This window comes from Lepisosteus platostomus, chromosome 3 (genome assembly GCF_059453375.1).
Source record: "Lepisosteus platostomus isolate fLepPlt1 chromosome 3, fLepPlt1.hap1, whole genome shotgun sequence".
NCBI classification, from domain to species: Eukaryota; Metazoa; Chordata; class Actinopteri; order Semionotiformes; family Lepisosteidae; genus Lepisosteus; species Lepisosteus platostomus.
Genome location: NC_142613.1, coordinates 56,113,101 through 56,135,456, shown reverse-complemented (window position 1 = coordinate 56,135,456; position 22,356 = coordinate 56,113,101).

Genomic DNA, 22,356 nt, shown 5'->3' with positions numbered 1-22,356 from the left:
TTATTTCACGCAGAATTCCAGCTGCAGTTGACCCAACAAGAAATACTGGAAATGTCAACCAGATTCAGTGCAGATACACTGAAGGTGCTTTAAAGCATTACATTAAATGTTTCTGACGAGTTTGGAGTCATTTGGGTAACTTTTTGAACACAGCATGTGAAGGCAAGGTTTTGGATTGGTTTAATACAAGTGCCCGAGCTAGGGTTAGGGTTAGGGCTTGAATGAGAAGTAGACATTTTCTGATGCCGTTGCTGTGCTTTTGGAGGCAGTTGAAATGCAGGAAAAGTGTTGTTTTGTTGTTTCCTTGACGACAACTTTTGGCCCACATTTGCCATTTTTGCTAAGCCGCGCGCGGCTGTCGCTCAAAAATGGTCAAAAATGACAAAATTTTCAAAAATACTTTTTTCACGCTAAACTCTTTCGGTTTTTGTATCGGAATCCAAATAAAGTGATACTTTTAGCCAAACTTTAGTGGAAATTGTGATGCTGACCCCAACATGCCAAAAATCATGCTTATTTCACGCAGAATTCCAGCTGCAGTTGACCCAACAAGAAATACTGGAAATGTCAAGCAGATTCAGTGCAGATACACTGAAGGTGCTTTAAAGCATTACATTAAATGTTTCTGACGAGTTTGGAGTCATTTGGGTAACTTTTTGAACACAGCATGTGAAGGCAAGGTTTTGGATTGGTTTAATACAAGTGCCCGAGCTAGGGTTAGGGTTAGGGCTTGAATGAGAAGTAGACATTTTCTGATGCTGTTGCTGTGCTTATGGAGGCAGTTGAAATGCAGGAAAAGTGTTGTTTTGTTGTTTCCTTGAGACAACATTTGGCCCACATTTGCCACTTTTGCTAAGCCGCGCTGTCGCTCAAAAATGGTCAAAAATGACAAAATTTTCAAAAACACTTTTTTCATGCTAAACTCTTTCGGTTTTTGTATTGGAATCCAAATAAAGTGATACTTTTAGCCAAAGGTTAGTGGAAATTGTGATGCTGACCCCAACATGCCACAAATCATGCTTATTTCACGCAGAATTCCAGCTGCAGTTGACCCAACAAGAAACACTGGAAATGTCAAGCAGATTCAGTGCAGATACACTGAAGGTGCTTTAAAGCATTACATTAAATGTTTCTTACGAGTTTGGAGTCATTTGGGTAACTTTTTGAACACAGCATGTGAAGGCAAGGTTTTGGATTGGTTTAATACAAGTGCCCGAGCTAGGGTTAGGGTTAGGGCTTGAATGAGAAGTAGACATTTTCTGATGCCGTTGCTGTGCTTATGGAGGCAGTTGAAATGCAGGAAAAGTGTTGTTTTGTTGTTTCCTTGACGACAACTTTTGGCCCACATTTGCCATTTTTGCTAAGCCGCACGCGGCTGTCGCTCAAAAATGGTCAAAAATGACAAAATTTTCAAAAACACTTTTTTCATGCTAAACTCTTTCGGTTTTTGTATTGGAATCCAAATAAAGTGATACTTTTAGCCAAACTTTAGTGGAAATTGTGATGCTGACCCCTACATGCCACAAATCATGCTTATTTCACGCAGAATTCCAGCTGCAGTTGACCCAACAAGAAATACTGGAAATGTCAAGCAGATTCAGTGCAGATACACTGAAGGTGCTTTAAAGCATTACAGTACATTAAATGTTTCTGACGAGTTTGGAGTCATTTGGGTAACTTTTTGAACACAGCATGTGAAGGCAAGGTTTTGGATTGGTTTAATACAAGTGCCCGAGCTAGGGTTAGGGTTAGGGCTTGAATGAGAAGTAGACATTTTCTGATGCCGTTGCTGTGCTTTTGGAGGCAGTTGAAATGCAGGAAAAGTGTTGTTTTGTTGTTTCCTTGATGACAACTTTTGGCCCACATTTGCCATTTTTGCTAAGCCGCGCGGCTATCGCTCAAAAATGGTCAAAAATGCCAAAATTTTCAAATACACTTTTTACATGCTAAACTCTTTCTGTTTTTGTATTGGAATCCAAATAAAGTGATACTTTTAGCCAAACTTTAGTGGAAATTGTGATGCTGACCCCAATATGCCACAAATCATGCTTATTTCACGCAGAATTCCAGCTGCAGTTGACCCAACAAGAAATACTGGAAATGTCAAGCAGATTCAGTGCAGATACACTGAAGGTGCTTTAAAGCATTACATTAAATGTTTCTGACGAGTTTGGAGTCATTTGGGTAACTTTTTGAACACAGCATGTGAAGGCAAGGTTTTGGATTGGTTTAATACAAGTGCCCGAGCTAGGGTTAGGGTTAGGGCTTGAATGAGAAGTAGACATTTTCTGATGCCGTTGCTGTGCTTTTGGAGGCAGTTGAAATGCAGGAAAAGTGTTGTTTTGTTGTTTCCTTGACGACAACTTTTGGCCCACATTTGCCATTTTTGCTAAGCCGCGCGGCTATCGCTCAAAAATGGTCAAAAATGCCAAAATTTTCAAATACACTTTTTACATGCTAAACTCTTTCTGTTTTTGTATTGGAATCCAAATAAAGTGATACTTTTAGCCAAACTTTAGTGGAAATTGTGATGCTGACCCCAACATGCCACAAATCATGCTTATTTCACGCAGAATTCCAGCTGCAGTTGACCCAACAAGAAATACTGGAAATGTCAACCAGATTCAGTGCAGATACACTGAAGGTGCTTTAAAGCATTACATTAAATGTTTCTGACGAGTTTGGAGTCATTTGGGTAACTTTTTGAACACAGCATGTGAAGGCAAGGTTTTGGATTGGTTTAATACAAGTGCCCGAGCTAGGGTTAGGGTTAGGGCTTGAATGAGAAGTAGACATTTTCTGATGCCGTTGCTGTGCTTTTGGAGGCAGTTGAAATGCAGGAAAAGTGTTGTTTTGTTGTTTCCTTGACGACAACTTTTGGCCCACATTTGCCATTTTTGCTAAGCCGCGCGCGGCTGTCGCTCAAAAATGGTCAAAAATGACAAAATTTTCAAAAACACTTTTTTCACGCTAAACTCTTTCGGTTTTTGTATTGGAATCCAAATAAAGTGATACTTTTAGCCAAACTTTAGTGGAAATTGTGATGCTGACCCCTACATGCCACAAATCATGCTTATTTCACGCAGAATTCCAGCTGCAGTTGACCCAACAAGAAATACTGGAAATGTCAAGCAGATTCAGTGCAGATACACTGAAGGTGCTTTAAAGCATTACAGTACATTAAATGTTTCTGACGAGTTTGGAGTCATTTGGGTAACTTTTTGAACACAGCATGTGAAGGCAAGGTTTTGGATTGGTTTAATACAAGTGCCCAAGCTAGGGTTAGGGTTAAGGCTTGAATGAGAAGTAGACATTTTCTGATGCCGTTGCTGTGCTTTTGTAGGCAGTTGAAATGCAGGAAAAGTGTTGTTTTGTTGTTTCCTTGATGACAACTTTTGGCCCACATTTGCCATTTTTGCTAAGCCGCGGCTATCGCTCAAAAATGGTCAAAAATGCCAAAATTTTCAAATACACGTTTTACATGCTAAACTCTTTCTGTTTTTGTATTGGAATCCAAATAAAGTGATACCTTTAGCCAAATTTTAGTGGAAATTGTGATGCTGACCCCAATATGCCACAAATCATGCTTATTTCACACAGAATTCCAGCTGCAGTTGACCCAACAAGAAATACTGGAAACGTCAAGCAGATTCAGTGCAGATACACTGAAGGTGCTTTAAAGCATTACATTAAATGTTTCTGACGAGTTTGGAGTCATTTGGGTAACTTTTTGAACACAGCATGTGAAGGCAAGGTTTTGGATTGGTTTAATACAAGTGCCCGAGCTAGGGTTAGGGTTAGGGCTTGAATGAGAAGTAGACATTTTCTGATGCCGTTGCTGTGCTTTTGGAGGCAGTTGAAATGCAGGAAAAGTGTTGTTTTGTTGTTTCCTTGACGACAACTTTTGGCCCACATTTGACATTTTTGCTAAGCCGCGCGGCTGTCGCTCAAAAATGGTCAAAAATGACAAAATTTTCAAAAACACTTTTTACATGCTAAACTCTTTCGGGTTTTGTATTGGAATCCAAATAAAGTGATACTTTTAGCCAAACGTTAGTGGAAATTGTGATGCTGACCCCAATATGCCACAAATCATGCTTATTTCACGCAGAATTCCAGCTGCAGTTGACCCAACAAGAAATACTGGAAATGTCAAGCAGATTCAGTGCAGATACACTGAAGGTGCTTTAAAGCATTACATTAAATGTTTCTGACGAGTTTGGAGTCATTTGGGTAACTTTTTGAACACAGCATGTGAAGGCAAGGTTTTGGATTGGTTTAATACAAGTGCCCGAGCTAGGGTTAGGGTTAGGGCTTGAATGAGAAGTAGACATTGTCTGATGCCGTTGCTGTGCTTTTGGAGGCAGTTGAAATGCAGGAAAAGTGTTGTTTTGTTGTTTCCTTGACGACAACTTTTGGCCCACATTTGCCATTTTTGCTAAGCCGCGCGGCTGTCGCTCAAAAATGGTCGAAAATGCCAAAATTTTCAAATACACTTTTTACCTGCTAAACTCTTTCTGTTTTTGTATTGGAATCCAAATAAAGTGATACTTTTAGCCAAACTTTAGTGGAAATTGTGATGCTGACCCCAATATGCCACAAATCATGCTTATTTCACGCAGAATTCCAGCTGCAGTTGACCCAACAAGAAATACTGGAAATGTCAAGCAGATTCAGTGCAGATACACTGAAGGTGCTTTAAAGCATTACATTAAATGTTTCTGACGAGTTTGGAGTCATTTGGGTAACTTTTTGAACACAGCATGTGAAGGCAAGGTTTTGGATTGGTTTAATACAAGTGCCCGAGCTAGGGTTAGGGTTAGGGCTTGAATGAGAAGTAGACATTTTCTGATGCCGTTGCTGTGCTTTTGGAGGCAGTTGAAATGCAGGAAAAGTGTTGTTTTGTTGTTTCCTTGACGACAACTTTTGGCCCACATTTGCCATTTTTGCTAAGCCGCGCGGCTATCGCTCAAAAATGGTCAAAAATGGCAAATTTTCAAATACACTTTTTACATGCTAAACTCTTTCTGTTTTTGTATTGGAATCCAAATAAAGTGATACTTTTAGCCAAACTTTAGTGGAAATTGTGATGCTGACCCCAACATGCCACAAATCATGCTTATTTCACGCAGAATTCCAGCTGCAGTTGACCCAACAAGAAATACTGGAAATGTCAAGCAGATTCAGTGCAGATACACTGAAGGTGCTTTAAAGCATTACATTAAATGTTTCTGACGAGTTTGGAGTCATTTGGGTAACTTTTTGAACACAGCATGTGAAGGCAAGGTTTTGGATTGGTTTAATATAAGTGCCCGAGCTAGGGTTAGGGTTAGGGCTTGAATGAGAAGTAGACATTTTCTGATGCCGTTGCTGTGCTTTTGGAGGCAGTTGAAATGCAGGAAAAGTGTTGTTTTGTTGTTTCCTTGACGACAACTTTTGGCCCACATTTGCCATTTTTGCTAAGCCGCGCGCGGCTGTCGCTAAAAAATGGTCAAAAATGACAAAATTTTCAAAAACACTTTTTTCACGCTAAACTCTTTCGGTTTTTGTATTGGAATCCAAATAAAGTGATACTTTTAGCCAAACTTTAGTGGAAATTGTGATGCTGACCCCTACATGCCACAAATCATGCTTATTTCACGCAGAATTCCAGCTGCAGTTGACCCAACAAGAAATACTGGAAATGTCAAGCAGATTCAGTGCAGATACACTGAAGGTGCTTTAAAGCATTACAGTACATTAAATGTTTCTGACGAGTTTGGAGTCATTTGGGTAACTTTTTGAACACAGCATGTGAAGGCAAGGTTTTGGATTGGTTTAATACAAGTGCCCAAGCTAGGGTTAGGGTTAAGGCTTGAATGAGAAGTAGACATTTTCTGATGCCGTTGCTGTGCTTTTGTAGGCAGTTGAAATGCAGGAAAAGTGTTGTTTTGTTGTTTCCTTGATGACAACTTTTGGCCCACATTTGCCATTTTTGCTAAGCCGCGCGGCTGTCGCTCAAAAATGGTCAAAAATGACAAAATTTTCAAAAACACTTTTTACATGCTAAACTCTTTCGGTTTTTGTATTGGAATCCAAATAAAGTGATACTTTTAGCCAAACGTTAGTGGAAATTGTGATGCTGACCCCAATATGCCACAAATCATGCTTATTTCACGCAGAATTCCAGCTGCAGTTGACCCAACAAGAAATACTGGAAATGTCAAGCAGATTCAGTGCAGATACACTGAAGGTGCTTTAAAGCATTACATTAAATGTTTCTGACGAGTTTGGAGTCATTTGGGTAACTTTTTGAACACAGCATGTGAAGGCAAGGTTTTGGATTGGTTTAATACAAGTGCCCGAGCTAGGGTTAGGGTTAGGGCTTGAATGAGAAGTAGACATTGTCTGATGCCGTTGCTGTGCTTTTGGAGGCAGTTGAAATGCAGGAAAAGTGTTGTTTTGTTGTTTCCTTGACGACAACTTTTGGCCCACATTTGCCATTTTTGCTAAGCCGCGCGGCTGTCGCTCAAAAATGGTCGAAAATGCCAAAATTTTCAAATACACTTTTTACATGCTAAACTCTTTCTGTTTTTGTATTGGAATCCAAATAAAGTGATACTTTTAGCCAAACTTTAGTGGAAATTGTGATGCTGACCCCAATATGCCACAAATCATGCTTATTTCACGCAGAATTCCAGCTGCAGTTGACCCAACAAGAAATACTGGAAATGTCAAGCAGATTCAGTGCAGATACACTGAAGGTGCTTTAACGCATTACATTAAATGTTTCTGATGAGTTTGGAGTCATTTGGGTAACTTCTTGAACACAGCATGTGAAGGCAAGATTTTGGATTGGTTTAATACAAGTGCCCGAGCTAGGGTTAGGGTTAGGGCTTGAATGAGAAGTAGACATTTTCTGATGCCGTTGCTGTGCTTATGGAGGCAGTTGAAATGCAGGAAAAGTGTTGTTTTGTTGTTTCCTTGACGACAACTTTTGGCCCACATTTGTCATTTTTGCTAAGCCGCGCGGCTGTCGCTCAAAAATGGTCAAAAATGCCAAAATTTTCAAATACACTTTTTACATGCTAAACTCTTTCTGTTTTTGTATTGGAATCCAAATAAAGTGATACTTTTAGCCAAACTTTAGTGGAAATTGTGATGCTGACCCCAACATGCCACAAATCATGCTTATTTCACGCAGAATTCCAGCTGCAGTTGACCCAACAAGAAATACTGGAAACGTCAAGCAGATTCAGTGCAGATACACTGAAGGTGCTTTAAAGCATTACATTAAATGTTTCTGACGAGTTTGGAGTCATTTGGGTAACTTTTTGAACACAGCATGTGAAGGCAAGGTTTTGGATTGGTTTAATACAAGTGCCCGAGCTACGGTTAGGGTTAGGGCTTGAATGAGAAGTAGACATTTTCTGATGCCGTTGCTGTGCTTTTGGAGGCAGTTGAAATGCAGGAAAAGTGTTGTTTTGTTGTTTCCTTGACGACAACTTTTGGCCCACATTTGCCATTTTTGCTAAGCCGCGCGGCTGTCGCTCAAAAATGGTCAAAAATGACAAAATTTTCAAAAACACTTTTTACATGCTAAACTCTTTCGGTTTTTGTATTGGAATCCAAATAAAGTGATACTTTTAGCCAAACGTTAGTGGAAATTATGATGCTGACCCCAATATGCCAAAAATCATGCTTATTTCACGCAGAATTCCAGCTGCAGTTGACCCAACAAGAAATACTGGAAATGTCAAGCAGATTCAGTGCAGATACACTGAAGGTGCTTTAAAGCATTACATTAAATGTTTCTGACGAGTTTGGAGTCATTTGGGTAACTTTTTGAACACAGCATGTGAAGGCAAGGTTTTGGATTGGTTTAATACAAGTGCCCGAGCTAGGGTTAGGGTTAGGGCTTGAATGAGAAGTAGACATTTTCTGATGCCGTTGCTGTGCTTATGGAGGCAGTTGAAATGCAGGAAAAGTGTTGTTTTGTTGTTTCCTTGAGACAACATTTGGCCCACATTTGCCACTTTTGCTAAGCCGCGCTGTCGCTCAAAAATGGTCAAAAATGACAAAATTTTCAAAAACACTTTTTTCATGCTAAACTCTTTCGGTTTTTGTATTGGAATCCAAATAAAGTGATACTTTTAGCCAAAGGTTAGTGGAAATTGTGATGCTGACCCCAACATGCCACAAATCATGCTTATTTCACGCAGAATTCCAGCTGCAGTTGACCCAACAAGAAATACTGGAAATGTCAAGCAGATTCAGTGCAGATACACTGAAGGTGCTTTAAAGCATTACATTAAATGTTTCTGACGAGTTTGGAGTCATTTGGGTAACTTTTTGAACACAGCATGTGAAGGCAAGGTTTTGGATTGGTTTAATACAAGTGCCCGAGCTAGGGTTAGGGTTAGGGCTTGAATGAGAAGTAGACATTGTCTGATGCCGTTGCTGTGCTTTTGGAGGCAGTTGAAATGCAGGAAAAGTGTTGTTTTGTTGTTTCCTTGACGACAACTTTTGGCCCACATTTGCCATTTTTGCTAAGCCGCGCGGCTGTCGCTCAAAAATGGTCGAAAATGCCAAAATTTTCAAATACACTTTTTACATGCTAAACTCTTTCTGTTTTTGTATTGGAATCCAAATAAAGTGATACTTTTAGCCAAACTTTAGTGGAAATTGTGATGCTGACCCCAATATGCCACAAATCATGCTTATTTCACGCAGAATTCCAGCTGCAGTTGACCCAACAAGAAATACTGGAAATGTCAAGCAGATTCAGTGCAGATACACTGAAGGTGCTTTAACGCATTACATTAAATGTTTCTGATGAGTTTGGAGTCATTTGGGTAACTTCTTGAACACAGCATGTGAAGGCAAGATTTTGGATTGGTTTAATACAAGTGCCCGAGCTAGGGTTAGGGTTAGGGCTTGAATGAGAAGTAGACATTTTCTGATGCCGTTGCTGTGCTTATGGAGGCAGTTGAAATGCAGGAAAAGTGTTGTTTTGTTGTTTCCTTGACGACAACTTTTGGCCCACATTTGTCATTTTTGCTAAGCCGCGCGGCTGTCGCTCAAAAATGGTCAAAAATGCCAAAATTTTCAAATACACTTTTTACATGCTAAACTCTTTCTGTTTTTGTATTGGAATCCAAATAAAGTGATACTTTTAGCCAAACTTTAGTGGAAATTGTGATGCTGACCCCAACATGCCACAAATCATGCTTATTTCACGCAGAATTCCAGCTGCAGTTGACCCAACAAGAAATACTGGAAACGTCAAGCAGATTCAGTGCAGATACACTGAAGGTGCTTTAAAGCATTACATTAAATGTTTCTGACGAGTTTGGAGTCATTTGGGTAACTTTTTGAACACAGCATGTGAAGGCAAGGTTTTGGATTGGTTTAATACAAGTGCCCGAGCTACGGTTAGGGTTAGGGCTTGAATGAGAAGTAGACATTTTCTGATGCCGTTGCTGTGCTTTTGGAGGCAGTTGAAATGCAGGAAAAGTGTTGTTTTGTTGTTTCCTTGACGACAACTTTTGGCCCACATTTGCCATTTTTGCTAAGCCGCGCGGCTGTCGCTCAAAAATGGTCAAAAATGACAAAATTTTCAAAAACACTTTTTACATGCTAAACTCTTTCGGTTTTTGTATTGGAATCCAAATAAAGTGATACTTTTAGCCAAACGTTAGTGGAAATTGTGATGCTGACCCCAATATGCCAAAAATCATGCTTATTTCACGCAGAATTCCAGCTGCAGTTGACCCAACAAGAAATACTGGAAATGTCAAGCAGATTCAGTGCAGATACACTGAAGGTGCTTTAAAGCATTACATTAAATGTTTCTGACGAGTTTGGAGTCATTTGGGTAACTTTTTGAACACAGCATGTGAAGGCAAGGTTTTGGATTGGTTTAATACAAGTGCCCGAGCTAGGGTTAGGGTTAGGGCTTGAATGAGAAGTAGACATTTTCTGATGCCGTTGCTGTGCTTATGGAGGCAGTTGAAATGCAGGAAAAGTGTTGTTTTGTTGTTTCCTTGAGACAACATTTGGCCCACATTTGCCACTTTTGCTAAGCCGCGCTGTCGGTCAAAAATGACAAAATTTTCAAAAACACTTTTTTCATGCTAAACTCTTTCGGTTTTTGTATTGGAATCCAAATAAAGTGATACTTTTAGCCAAAGGTTAGTGGAAATTGTGATGCTGACCCCAACATGCCACAAATCATGCTTATTTCACGCAGAATTCCAGCTGCAGTTGACCCAACAAGAAACACTGGAAATGTCAAGCAGATTCAGTGCAGATACACTGAATTTGCTTTAAAGCATTACATTAAATGTTTCTTACGAGTTTGGAGTCATTTGGGTAACTTTTTGAACACAGCATGTGAAGGCAAGGTTTTGGATTGGTTTAATACAAGTGCCCGAGCTAGGGTTAGGGTTAGGGCTTGAATGAGAAGTAGACATTTTCTGATGCCGTTGCTGTGCTTTTGGAGGCAGTTGAAATGCAGGAAAAGTGTTGTTTTGTTGTTTCCTTGATGACAACTTTTGGCCCACATTTGCCATTTTTGCTAAGCCGCGCGGCTATCGCTCAAAAATGGTCAAAAATGCCAAAATTTTCAAATACACTTTTTACATGCTAAACTCTTTCTGTTTTTGTATTGGAATCCAAATAAAGTGATACTTTTAGCCAAACTTTAGTGGAAATTGTGATGCTGACCCCAATATGCCACAAATCATGCTTATTTCACACAGAATTCCAGCTGCAGTTGACCCAACAAGAAATACTGGAAACGTCAAGCAGAATCAGTGCAGATACACTGAAGGTGCTTTAAAGCATTACATTAAATGTTTCTGACGAGTTTGGAGTCATTTGGGTAACTTTTTGAACACAGCATGTGAAGGCAAGGTTTTGGATTGGTTTAATACAAGTGCCCGAGCTAGGGTTAGGGTTAGGGCTTGAATGAGAAGTAGACATTTTCTGATGCCGTTGCTGTGCTTTTGGAGGCAGTTGAAATGCAAGAAAAGTGTTGTTTTGTTGTTTCCTTGACGACAACTTTTGGCCCACATTTGCCATTTTTGCTAAGCCGCGCGGCTGTCGCTCAAAAATGGTCAAAAATGACAAAATTTTCAAAAACACTTTTTACATGCTAAACTCTTTCGGTTTTTGTATTGGAATCCAAATAAAGTGATACTTTTAGCCAAACGTTAGTGGAAATTGTGATGCTGACCCCAATATGCCACAAATCATGCTTATTTCACGCAGAATTCCAGCTGCAGTTGACCCAACAAGAAATATTGGAAATGTCAAGCAGATTCAGTGCAGATACACTGAAGGTGCTTTAAAGCATTACATTAAATGTTTCTGACGAGTTTGGAGTCATTTGGGTAACTTTTTGAACACAGCATGTGAAGGCAAGGTTTTGGATTGGTTTAATACAAGTGCCCGAGCTAGGGTTAGGGTTAGGGCTTGAATGAGAAGTAGACATTGTCTGATGCCGTTGCTGTGCTTTTGGAGGCAGTTGAAATGCAGGAAAAGTGTTGTTTTGTTGTTTCCTTGACGACAACTTTTGGCCCACATTTGCCATTTTTGCTAAGCCGCGCGGCTGTCGCTCAAAAATGGTCAAAAATGCCAAAATTTTCAAATACACTTTTTACATGCTAAACTCTTTCTGTTTTTGTATTGGAATCCAAATAAAGTGATACTTTTAGCCAAACTTTAGTGGAAATTGTGATGCTGACCCCAACATGCCACAAATCATGCTTATTTCACGCAGAATTCCAGCTGCAGTTGACCCAACAAGAAATACTGGAAACGTCAAGCAGATTCAGTGCAGATACACTGAAGGTGCTTTAAAGCATTACATTAAATGTTTCTGACGAGTTTGGAGTCATTTGGGTAACTTTTTGAACACAGCATGTGAAGGCAAGGTTTAGGATTGGTTTATACAAGTGCCCGAGCTAGGGTTAGGGTTAGGGCTTGAATGAGAAGTAGACATTTTCTGATGCCGTTGCTGTGCTTTTGGAGGCAGTTGAAATGCAGGAAAAGTGTTGTTTTGTTGTTTCCTTGACGACAACTTTTGGCCCACATTTGCCATTTTTGCTAAGCCGCGCGGCTGTCGCTCAAAAATGGTCAAAAATGACAAAATTTTCAAAAACACTTTTTTCATGCTAAACTCTTTCGGTTTTTGTATCGGAATCCAAATAAAGTGATACTTTTAGCCAAACTTTAGTGGAAATTGTGATGCTGACCCCAACATGCCAAAAATCATGCTTATTTCACGCAGAATTCCAGCTGCAGTTGACCCAACAAGAAATACTGGAAATGTCAAGCAGATTCAGTGCAGATACACTGAAGGTGCTTTAAAGCATTACATTAAATGTTTCTGACGAGTTTGGAGTCATTTGGGTAACTTTTTGAACACAGCATGTGAAGGCAAGGTTTTGGATTGGTTTAATACAAGTGCCCGAGCTAGGGTTAGGGTTAGGGCTTGAATGAGAAGTAGACATTTTCTGATGCCGTTGCTGTGCTTATGGAGGCAGTTGAAATGCAGGAAAAGTGTTGTTTTGTTGTTTCCTTGACGACAACTTTTGGCCCACATTTGCCATTTTTGCTAAGCCGCGCGCGGCTGTCGCTCAAAAATGGTCAAAAATGACAAAATTTTCAAAAACACTTTTTTCACGCTAAACTCTTTCGGTTTTTGTATTGGAATCCAAATAAAGTGATACTTTTAGCCAAACTTTAGTGGAAATTGTGATGCTGACCCCTACATGCCACAAATCATGCTTATTTCACGCAGAATTCCAGCTGCAGTTGACCCAACAAGAAATACTGGAAATGTCAACCAGATTCAGTGCAGATACACTGAAGGTGCTTTAAAGCATTACATTAAATGTTTCTGACGAGTTTGGAGTCATTTGGGTAACTTTTTGAACACAGCATGTGAAGGCAAGGTTTTGGATTTGTTTAATACAAGTGCCCGAGCTAGGGTTAGGGTTAGGGCTTGAATGAGAAGTAGACATTTTCTGATGCCGTTGCTGTGCTTTTGGAGGCAGTTGAAATGCAGGAAAAGTGTTGTTTTGTTGTTTCCTTGACGACAACTTTTGGCCCACATTTGCCATTTTTGCTAAGCCGCGCGGCTGTCGCTCAAAAATGGTCAAAAATGACAAAATTTTCAAAAACACTTTTTTCATGCTAAACTCTTTCGGTTTTTGTATTGGAATCCAAATAAAGTGATACTTTTAGCCAAACTTTAGTGGAAATTGTGATGCTGACCCCAACATGCCACAAATCATGCTTATTTCACGCAGAATTCCAGCTGCAGTTGACCCAACAAGAAATACTGGAAATGTCAAGCAGATTCAGTGCAGATACACTGAAGGTGCTTTAAAGCATTACATTAAATGTTTCTGACAAGTTTGGAGTCATTTGGGTAACTTTTTGAACACAGCATGTGAAGGCAAGGTTTTGGATTTGTTTAATACAAGTGCCCGAGCTAGGGTTAGGGTTAGGGCTTGAATGAGAAGTAGACATTTTCTGATGCCGTTGCTGTGCTTTTGGAGGCAGTTGAAATGTAGGAAAAGTGTTGTTTTGTTGTTTCCTTGATGACAACTTTTGGCCCACATTTGCCATTTTTGCTAAGCCGCGCGGCTATCGCTCAAAAATGGTCAAAAATGACAAAATTTTCAAAAACACTTTTTACATGCTAAACTCTTTCGGTTTTTGTATTGGAATCCAAATAAAGTGATACTTTTAGCCAAACTTTAGTGGAAATTGTGATGCTGACCCCAATATGCCACAAATCATGCTTATTTCACGCAGAATTCCAGCTGCAGTTGACCCAACAAGAAATACTGGAAATGTCAACCAGATTCAGTGCAGATACACTGAAGGTGCTTTAAAGCATTACATTAAATGTTTCTGACGAGTTTGGAGTCATTTGGGTAACTTTTTGAACACAGCATGTGAAGGCAAGGTTTTGGATTTGTTTAATACAAGTGCCCGAGCTAGGGTTAGGGTTAGGGCTTGAATGAGAAGTAGACATTTTCTGATGCCGTTGCTGTGCTTTTGGAGGCAGTTGAAATGTAGGAAAAGTGTTGTTTTGTTGTTTCCTTGATGACAACTTTTGGCCCACATTTGCCATTTTTGCTAAGCCGCGCGGCTATCGCTCAAAAATGGTCAAAAATGACAAAATTTTCAAAAACACTTTTTACATGCTAAACTCTTTCGGTTTTTGTATTGGAATCCAAATAAAGTGATACCTTTAGCCAAACTTTAGTGGAAATTGTGATGCTGACCCCAATATGCCACAAATCATGCTTATTTCACACAGAATTCCAGCTGCAGTTGACCCAACAAGAAATACTGGAAACGTCAAGCAGATTCAGTGCAGATACACTGAAGGTGCTTTAAAGCATTACATTAAATGTTTCTGACGAGTTTGGAGTCATTTGGGTAACTTTTTGAACACAGCATGTGAAGGCAAGGTTTTGGATTGGTTTAATACAAGTGCCCGAGCTAGGGTTAGGGTTAGGGCTTGAATGAGAAGTAGACATTTTCTGATGCCGTTGCTGTGCTTATGGAGGCAGTTGAAATGCAGGAAAAGTGTTGTTTTGTTGTTTCCTTGATGACAACTTTTGGCCCACATTTGCCATTTTTGCTAAGCCGCGCGGCTGTCGCTCAAAAATGGTCAAAAATGACAAAATTTTCAAAAACACTTTTTTCATGCTAAACTCTTTCGGTTTTTGTATTGGAATCCAAATAAAGTGATACTTTTAGCCAAACTTTAGTGGAAATTGTGATGCTGACCCCAACATGCCACAAATCATGCTTATTTCACGCAGAATTCCAGCTGCAGTTGACCCAACAAGAAATACTGGAAATGTCAAGCAGATTCAGTGCAGATACACTGAAGGTGCTTTAAAGCATTACATTAAATGTTTCTGACGAGTTTGGAGTCATTAGGGTAACTTTTTGAACACAGCATGTGAAGGCAAGGTTTTGGATTGGTTTAATACAAGTGCCCGAGCTAGGGTTAGGGTTAGGGCTTGAATGAGAAGTAGATATTTTCTGATGCCGTTGCTGTGCTTTTGGAGGCAGTTGAAATGCAGGAAAAGTGTTGTTTTGTTGTTTCCTTGACGACAACTTTTGGCCCACATTTGCCATTTTTGCTAAGCCGCGCGGCTGTCGCTCAAAAATGGTCAAAAATGACAATATTTTCAAAAACACTTTTTTCATGCTAAACTCTTTCGGTTTTTGTATTGGAATCCAAATAAAGTGATACTTTTAGCCAAACTTTAGTGGAAATTGTGATGCTGACCCCAATATGCCACAAATCATGCTTATTTCACACAGAATTCCAGCTGCAGTTGACCCAACAAGAAATACTGGAAATGTCAAGCAGATTCAGTGCAGATACACTGAAGGTGCTTTAAAGCATTACATTAAATGTTTCTGACGAGTTTGGAGTCATTTGGGTAACTTTTTGAACACAGCATGTGAAGGCAAGGTTTTGGATTGGTTTAATACAAGTGCCCGAGCTAGGGTTAGGGTTAGGGCTTGAATGAGAAGTAGACATTTTCTGATGCCGTTGCTGTGCTTATGGAGGCAGTTGAAATGCAGGAAAAGTGTTGTTTTGTTGTTTCCTTGACGACAACTTTTGGCCCACATTTGCCATTTTTGCTAAGCCGCGCGCGGCTGTCGCTCAAAAATGGTCAAAAATGACAAAATTTTCAAAAACACTTTTTTCACGCTAAACTCTTTCGGTTTTTGTATTGGAATCCAAATAAAGTGATACTTTTAGCCAAACTTTAGTGGAAATTGTGATGCTGACCCCTACATGCCACAAATCATGCTTATTTCACGCAGAATTCCAGCTGCAGTTGACCCAACAAGAAATACTGGAAATGTCAACCAGATTCAGTGCAGATACACTGAAGGTGCTTTAAAGCATTACATTAAATGTTTCTGACGAGTTTGGAGTCATTTGGGTAACTTTTTGAACACAGCATGTGAAGGCAAGGTTTTGGATTGGTTTAATACAAGTGCCCGAGCTAGGGTTAGGGTTAGGGCTTGAATGAGAAGTAGACATTTTCTGATGCCGTTGCTGTGCTTTTGGAGGCAGTTGAAATGCAGGAAAAGTGTTGTTTTGTTGTTTCCTTGACGACAACTTTTGGCCCACATTTGCCATTTTTGCTAAGCCGCGCGGCTGTCGCTCAAAAATGGTCAAAAATGACAAAATTTTCAAAAACACTTTTTTCATGCTAAACTCTTTCGGTTTTTGTATTGGAATCCAAATAAAGTGATACTTTTAGCCAAACTTTAGTGGAAATTGTGATGCTGACCCCAACATGCCACAAATCATGCTTATTTCACGCAGAATTCCAGCTGCAGTTGACCCAACAAGAAATACTGGAAATGTCAAGCAGATTCAGTGCAGATACACTGAAGGTGCTTTAAAGCATTACATTAAATGTTTCTGACAAGTTTGGAGTCATTTGGGTAACTTTTTGAACACAGCATGTGAAGGCAAGGTTTTGGATTTGTTTAATACAAGTGCCCGAGCTAGGGTTAGGGTTAGGGCTTGAATGAGAAGTAGACATTTTCTGATGCCGTTGCTGTGCTTTTGGAGGCAGTTGAAATGTAGGAAAAGTGTTGTTTTGTTGTTTCCTTGATGACAACTTTTGGCCCACATTTGCCATTTTTGCTAAGCCGCGCGGCTATCGCTCAAAAATGGTCAAAAATGACAAAATTTTCAAAAACACTTTTTACATGCTAAACTCTTTCGGTTTTTGTATTGGAATCCAAATAAAGTGATACTTTTAGCCAAACTTTAGTGGAAATTGTGATGCTGACCCCAATATGCCACAAATCATGCTTATTTCACGCAGAATTCCAGCTGCAGTTGACCCAACAAGAAATACTGGAAATGTCAACCAGATTCAGTGCAGATACACTGAAGGTGCTTTAAAGCATTACATTAAATGTTTCTGACGAGTTTGGAGTCATTTGGGTAACTTTTTGAACACAGCATGTGAAGGCAAGGTTTTGGATTTGTTTAATACAAGTGCCCGAGCTAGGGTTAGGGTTAGGGCTTGAATGAGAAGTAGACATTTTCTGATGCCGTTGCTGTGCTTTTGGAGGCAGTTGAAATGTAGGAAAAGTGTTGTTTTGTTGTTTCCTTGATGACAACTTTTGGCCCACATTTGCCATTTTTGCTAAGCCGCGCGGCTATCGCTCAAAAATGGTCAAAAATGACAAAATTTTCAAAAACACTTTTTACATGCTAAACTCTTTCGGTTTTTGTATTGGAATCCAAATAAAGTGATACCTTTAGCCAAACTTTAGTGGAAATTGTGATGCTGACCCCAATATGCCACAAATCATGCTTATTTCACACAGAATTCCAGCTGCAGTTGACCCAACAAGAAATACTGGAAACGTCAAGCAGATTCAGTGCAGATACACTGAAGGTGCTTTAAAGCATTACATTAAATGTTTCTGACGAGTTTGGAGTCATTTGGGTAACTTTTTGAACACAGCATGTGAAGGCAAGGTTTTGGATTGGTTTAATACAAGTGCCCGAGCTAGGGTTAGGGTTAGGGCTTGAATGAGAAGTAGACATTTTCTGATGCCGTTGCTGTGCTTATGGAGGCAGTTGAAATGCAGGAAAAGTGTTGTTTTGTTGTTTCCTTGATGACAACTTTTGGCCCACATTTGCCATTTTTGCTAAGCCGCGCGGCTGTCGCTCAAAAATGGTCAAAAATGACAAAATTTTCAAAAACACTTTTTTCATGCTAAACTCTTTCGGTTTTTGTATTGGAATCCAAATAAAGTGATACTTTTAGCCAAACTTTAGTGGAAATTGTGATGCTGACCCCAACATGCCACAAATCATGCTTATTTCACGCAGAATTCCAGCTGCAGTTGACCCAACAAGAAATACTGGAAATGTCAAGCAGATTCAGTGCAGATACACTGAAGGTGCTTTAAAGCATTACATTAAATGTTTCTGACGAGTTTGGAGTCATTAGGGTAACTTTTTGAACACAGCATGTGAAGGCAAGGTTTTGGATTGGTTTAATACAAGTGCCCGAGCTAGGGTTAGGGTTAGGGCTTGAATGAGAAGTAGATATTTTCTGATGCCGTTGCTGTGCTTTTGGAGGCAGTTGAAATGCAGGAAAAGTGTTGTTTTGTTGTTTCCTTGACGACAACTTTTGGCCCACATTTGCCATTTTTGCTAAGCCGCGCGGCTGTCGCTCAAAAATGGTCAAAAATGACAATATTTTCAAAAACACTTTTTTCATGCTAAACTCTTTCGGTTTTTGTATTGGAATCCAAATAAAGTGATACTTTTAGCCAAACTTTAGTGGAAATTGTGATGCTGACCCCAATATGCCACAAATCATGCTTATTTCACACAGAATTCCAGCTGCAGTTGACCCAACAAGAAATACTGGAAATGTCAAGCAGATTCAGTGCAGATACACTGAAGGTGCTTTAAAGCATTACATTAAATGTTTCTGACGAGTTTGGAGTCATTTGGGTAACTTTTTGAACACAGCATGTGAAGGCAAGGTTTTGGATTGGTTTAATACAAGTGCCCGAGCTAGGGTTAGGGTTAGGGCTTGAATGAGAAGTAGACATTTTCTGAAGCCTTTGCTGTGCTTTTGGAGGCAGTTGAAATGCAAGAAAAGTGTTGTTTTGTTGTTTCCTTGACGACAACTTTTGGCCCACATTTGTCATTTTTGCTAAGCCGCGCGGCTGTCGCTCAAAAATGGTCAAAAATGACAAAATTTTCAAATACACTTTTTACATGCTAAACTCTTTCTGTTTTTGTATTGGAATCAAAATAAAGTGATACTTTTAGCCAAACTTTAGTGGAAATTGTGATGCTGACCCCAATATGCCACAAATCATGCTTATTTCACACAGAATTCCAGCTGCAGTTGACCCAACAAGAAATACTGGAAATGTCAACCAGATTCAGTGCAGATACACTGAAGGTGCTTTAAAGCATAACATTAAATGTTTCTGACGAGTTTGGAGTCATTTGGGTAACTTTTTGAACACAGCATGTGAAGGTAAGGTTTTGGATTGGTTTAATACAAGTGCCCGAGCTAGGGTTAGGGTTAGGGCTTGAATGAGAAGTAGACATTTTCTGACGCCTTTGCTGTGCTTTTGGAGGCAGTTGAAATGCAAGAAAAGTGTTGTTTTGTTGTTTCCTTGACTACAACTTTTGGCCCACATTTGTCATTTTTGCTAAGCCGCGCGGCTGTCGCTCAAAAATGGTCAAAACTGCCAAAATTTTCAAATACACTTTTTACCTGCTAAACTCTTTCTGTTTTTGTATTGGAATCCAAATAAAGTGATACTTTTAGCCAAACTTTAGTGGAAATTGTGATGCTGACCCCAATATGCCACAAATCATGCTTATTTCACACAGAATTCCAGCTGCAGTTGACCCAACAAGAAATACTGGAAACGTCAAGCAGAATCAGTGCAGATACACTGAAGGTGCTTTAAAGCATTACATTAAATGTTTCTGACGAGTTTGGAGTCATTTGGGTAACTTTTTGAACACAGCATGTGAAGGCAAGGTTTTGGATTGGTTTAATACAAGTGCCCGAGCTAGGGTTAGGGTTAGGGCTTGAATGAGAAGTAGACATTTTCTGATGCCGTTGCTGTGCTTTTGGAGGCAGTTGAAATGCAGGAAAAGTGTTGTTTTGTTGTTTCCTTGACAACAACTTTTGGCCCACATTTGCCATTTTTGCTAAGCCGCGCGGCTGTCGCTCAAAAATGGTCAAAAATGCCAAAATTTTCAAATACACTTTTTACATGCTAAACTCTTTCTGTTTTTGTATTGGAATCCAAATAAAGTGATACTTTTAGCCAAACTTTAGTGGAAATTGTGATGCTGACCCCAACATGCCACAAATCATGTTTATTTCACGCAGAATTCCAGCTGCAGTTGACCCAACAAGAAATACTGGAAACGTCAAGCAGATTCAGTGCAGATACACTGAAGGTGCTTTAAAGCATTACATTAAATGTTTCTGACGAGTTTGGAGTCATTTGGGTAACTTTTTGAACACAGCATGTGAAGGCAAGGTTTTGGATTGGTTTAATACAAGTGCCCGAGCTAGGGTTAGGGTTAGGGCTTGAATGAGAAGTAGACATTTTCTGATGCCGTTGCTGTGCTTTTGGAGGCAGTTGAAATGCAGGAAAAGTGTTGTTTTGTTGTTTCCTTGACGACAACTTTTGGCCCACATTTGCCATTTTTGCTAAGCCGCGCGGCTGTCGCTCAAAAATGGTCAAAAATGACAAAATTTTCAAAAACACTTTTTTCATGCTAAACTCTTTCGGTTTTTGTATTGGAATCCAAATAAAGTGATACTTTTAGCCAAACTTTAGTGGAAATTGTGATGCTGACCCCAACATGCCAAAAATCATGCTTATTTCACGCAGAATTCCAGCTGCAGTTGACCCAACAAGAAATACTGGAAATGTCAAGCAGATTCAGTGCAGATACACTGAAGGTGCTTTAAAGCATTACATTAAATGTTTCTGACGAGTTTGGAGTCATTTGGGTAACTTTTTGAACACAGCATGTGAAGGCAAGGTTTTGGATTGGTTTAATACAAGTGCCCGAGCTAGGGTTAGGGTTAGGGCTTGAATGAGAAGTAGACATTTTCTGATGCCGTTGCTGTGCTTATGGAGGCAGTTGAAATGCAGGAAAAGTGTTGTTTTGTTGTTTCCTTGACGACAACTTTTGGCCCACATTTGCCATTTTTGCTAAGCCGCGCGCGGCTGTCGCTCAAAAATGGTCAAAAATGACAAAATTTTCAAAAACACTTTTTTCACGCTAAACTCTTTCGGTTTTTGTATTGGAATCCAAATAAAGTGATACTTTTAGCCAAACTTTAGTGGAAATTGTGATGCTGACCCCTACATGCCACAAATCATGCTTATTTCACGCAGAATTCCAGCTGCAGTTGACCCAACAAGAAATACTGGAAATGTCAACCAGATTCAGTGCAGATACACTGAAGGTGCTTTAAAGCATTACATTAAATGTTTCTGACGAGTTTGGAGTCATTTGGGTAACTTTTTGAACACAGCATGTGAAGGCAAGGTTTTGGATTTGTTTAATACAAGTGCCCGAGCTAGGGTTAGGGTTAGGGCTTGAATGAGAAGTAGACATTTTCTGATGCCGTTGCTGTGCTTTTGGAGGCAGTTGAAATGCAGGAAAAGTGTTGTTTTGTTGTTTCCTTGACGACAACTTTTGGCCCACATTTGCCATTTTTGCTAAGCCGCGCGGCTGTCGCTCAAAAATGGTCAAAAATGACAAAATTTTCAAAAACACTTTTTTCATGCTAAACTCTTTCGGTTTTTGTATTGGAATCCAAATAAAGTGATACTTTTAGCCAAACTTTAGTGGAAATTGTGATGCTGACCCCAACATGCCACAAATCATGCTTATTTCACGCAGAATTCCAGCTGCAGTTGACCCAACAAGAAATACTGGAAATGTCAAGCAGATTCAGTGCAGATACACTGAAGGTGCTTTAAAGCATTACATTAAATGTTTCTGACGAGTTTGGAGTCATTTGGGTAACTTTTTGAACACAGCATGTGAAGGCAAGGTTTTGGATTTGTTTAATACAAGTGCCCGAGCTAGGGTTAGGGTTAGGGCTTGAATGAGAAGTAGACATTTTCTGATGCCGTTGCTGTGCTTTTGGAGGCAGTTGAAATGTAGGAAAAGTGTTGTTTTGTTGTTTCCTTGATGACAACTTTTGGCCCACATTTGCCATTTTTGCTAAGCCGCGCGGCTATCGCTCAAAAATGGTCAAAAATGACAAAATTTTCAAAAACACTTTTTACATGCTAAACTCTTTCGGTTTTTGTATTGGAATCCAAATAAAGTGATACCTTTAGCCAAACTTTAGTGGAAATTGTGATGCTGACCCCAATATGCCACAAATCATGCTTATTTCACACAGAATTCCAGCTGCAGTTGACCCAACAAGAAATACTGGAAACGTGAAGCAGATTCAGTGCAGATACACTGAAGGTGCTTTAAAGCATTACATTAAATGTTTCTGACGAGTTTGGAGTCATTTGGGTAACTTTTTGAACACAGCATGTGAAGGCAAGGTTTTGGATTGGTTTAATACAAGTGCCCGAGCTAGGGTTAGGGTTAGGGCTTGAATGAGAAGTAGACATTTTCTGACGCCTTTGCTGTGCTTTTGGAGGCAGTTGAAATGCAGGAAAAGTGTTGTTTTGTTGTTTCCTTGACGACAACTTTTGGCCCACATTTGCCATTTTTGCTAAGCCGCGCGGCTGTCGCTCAAAAATGGTCAAAAATGA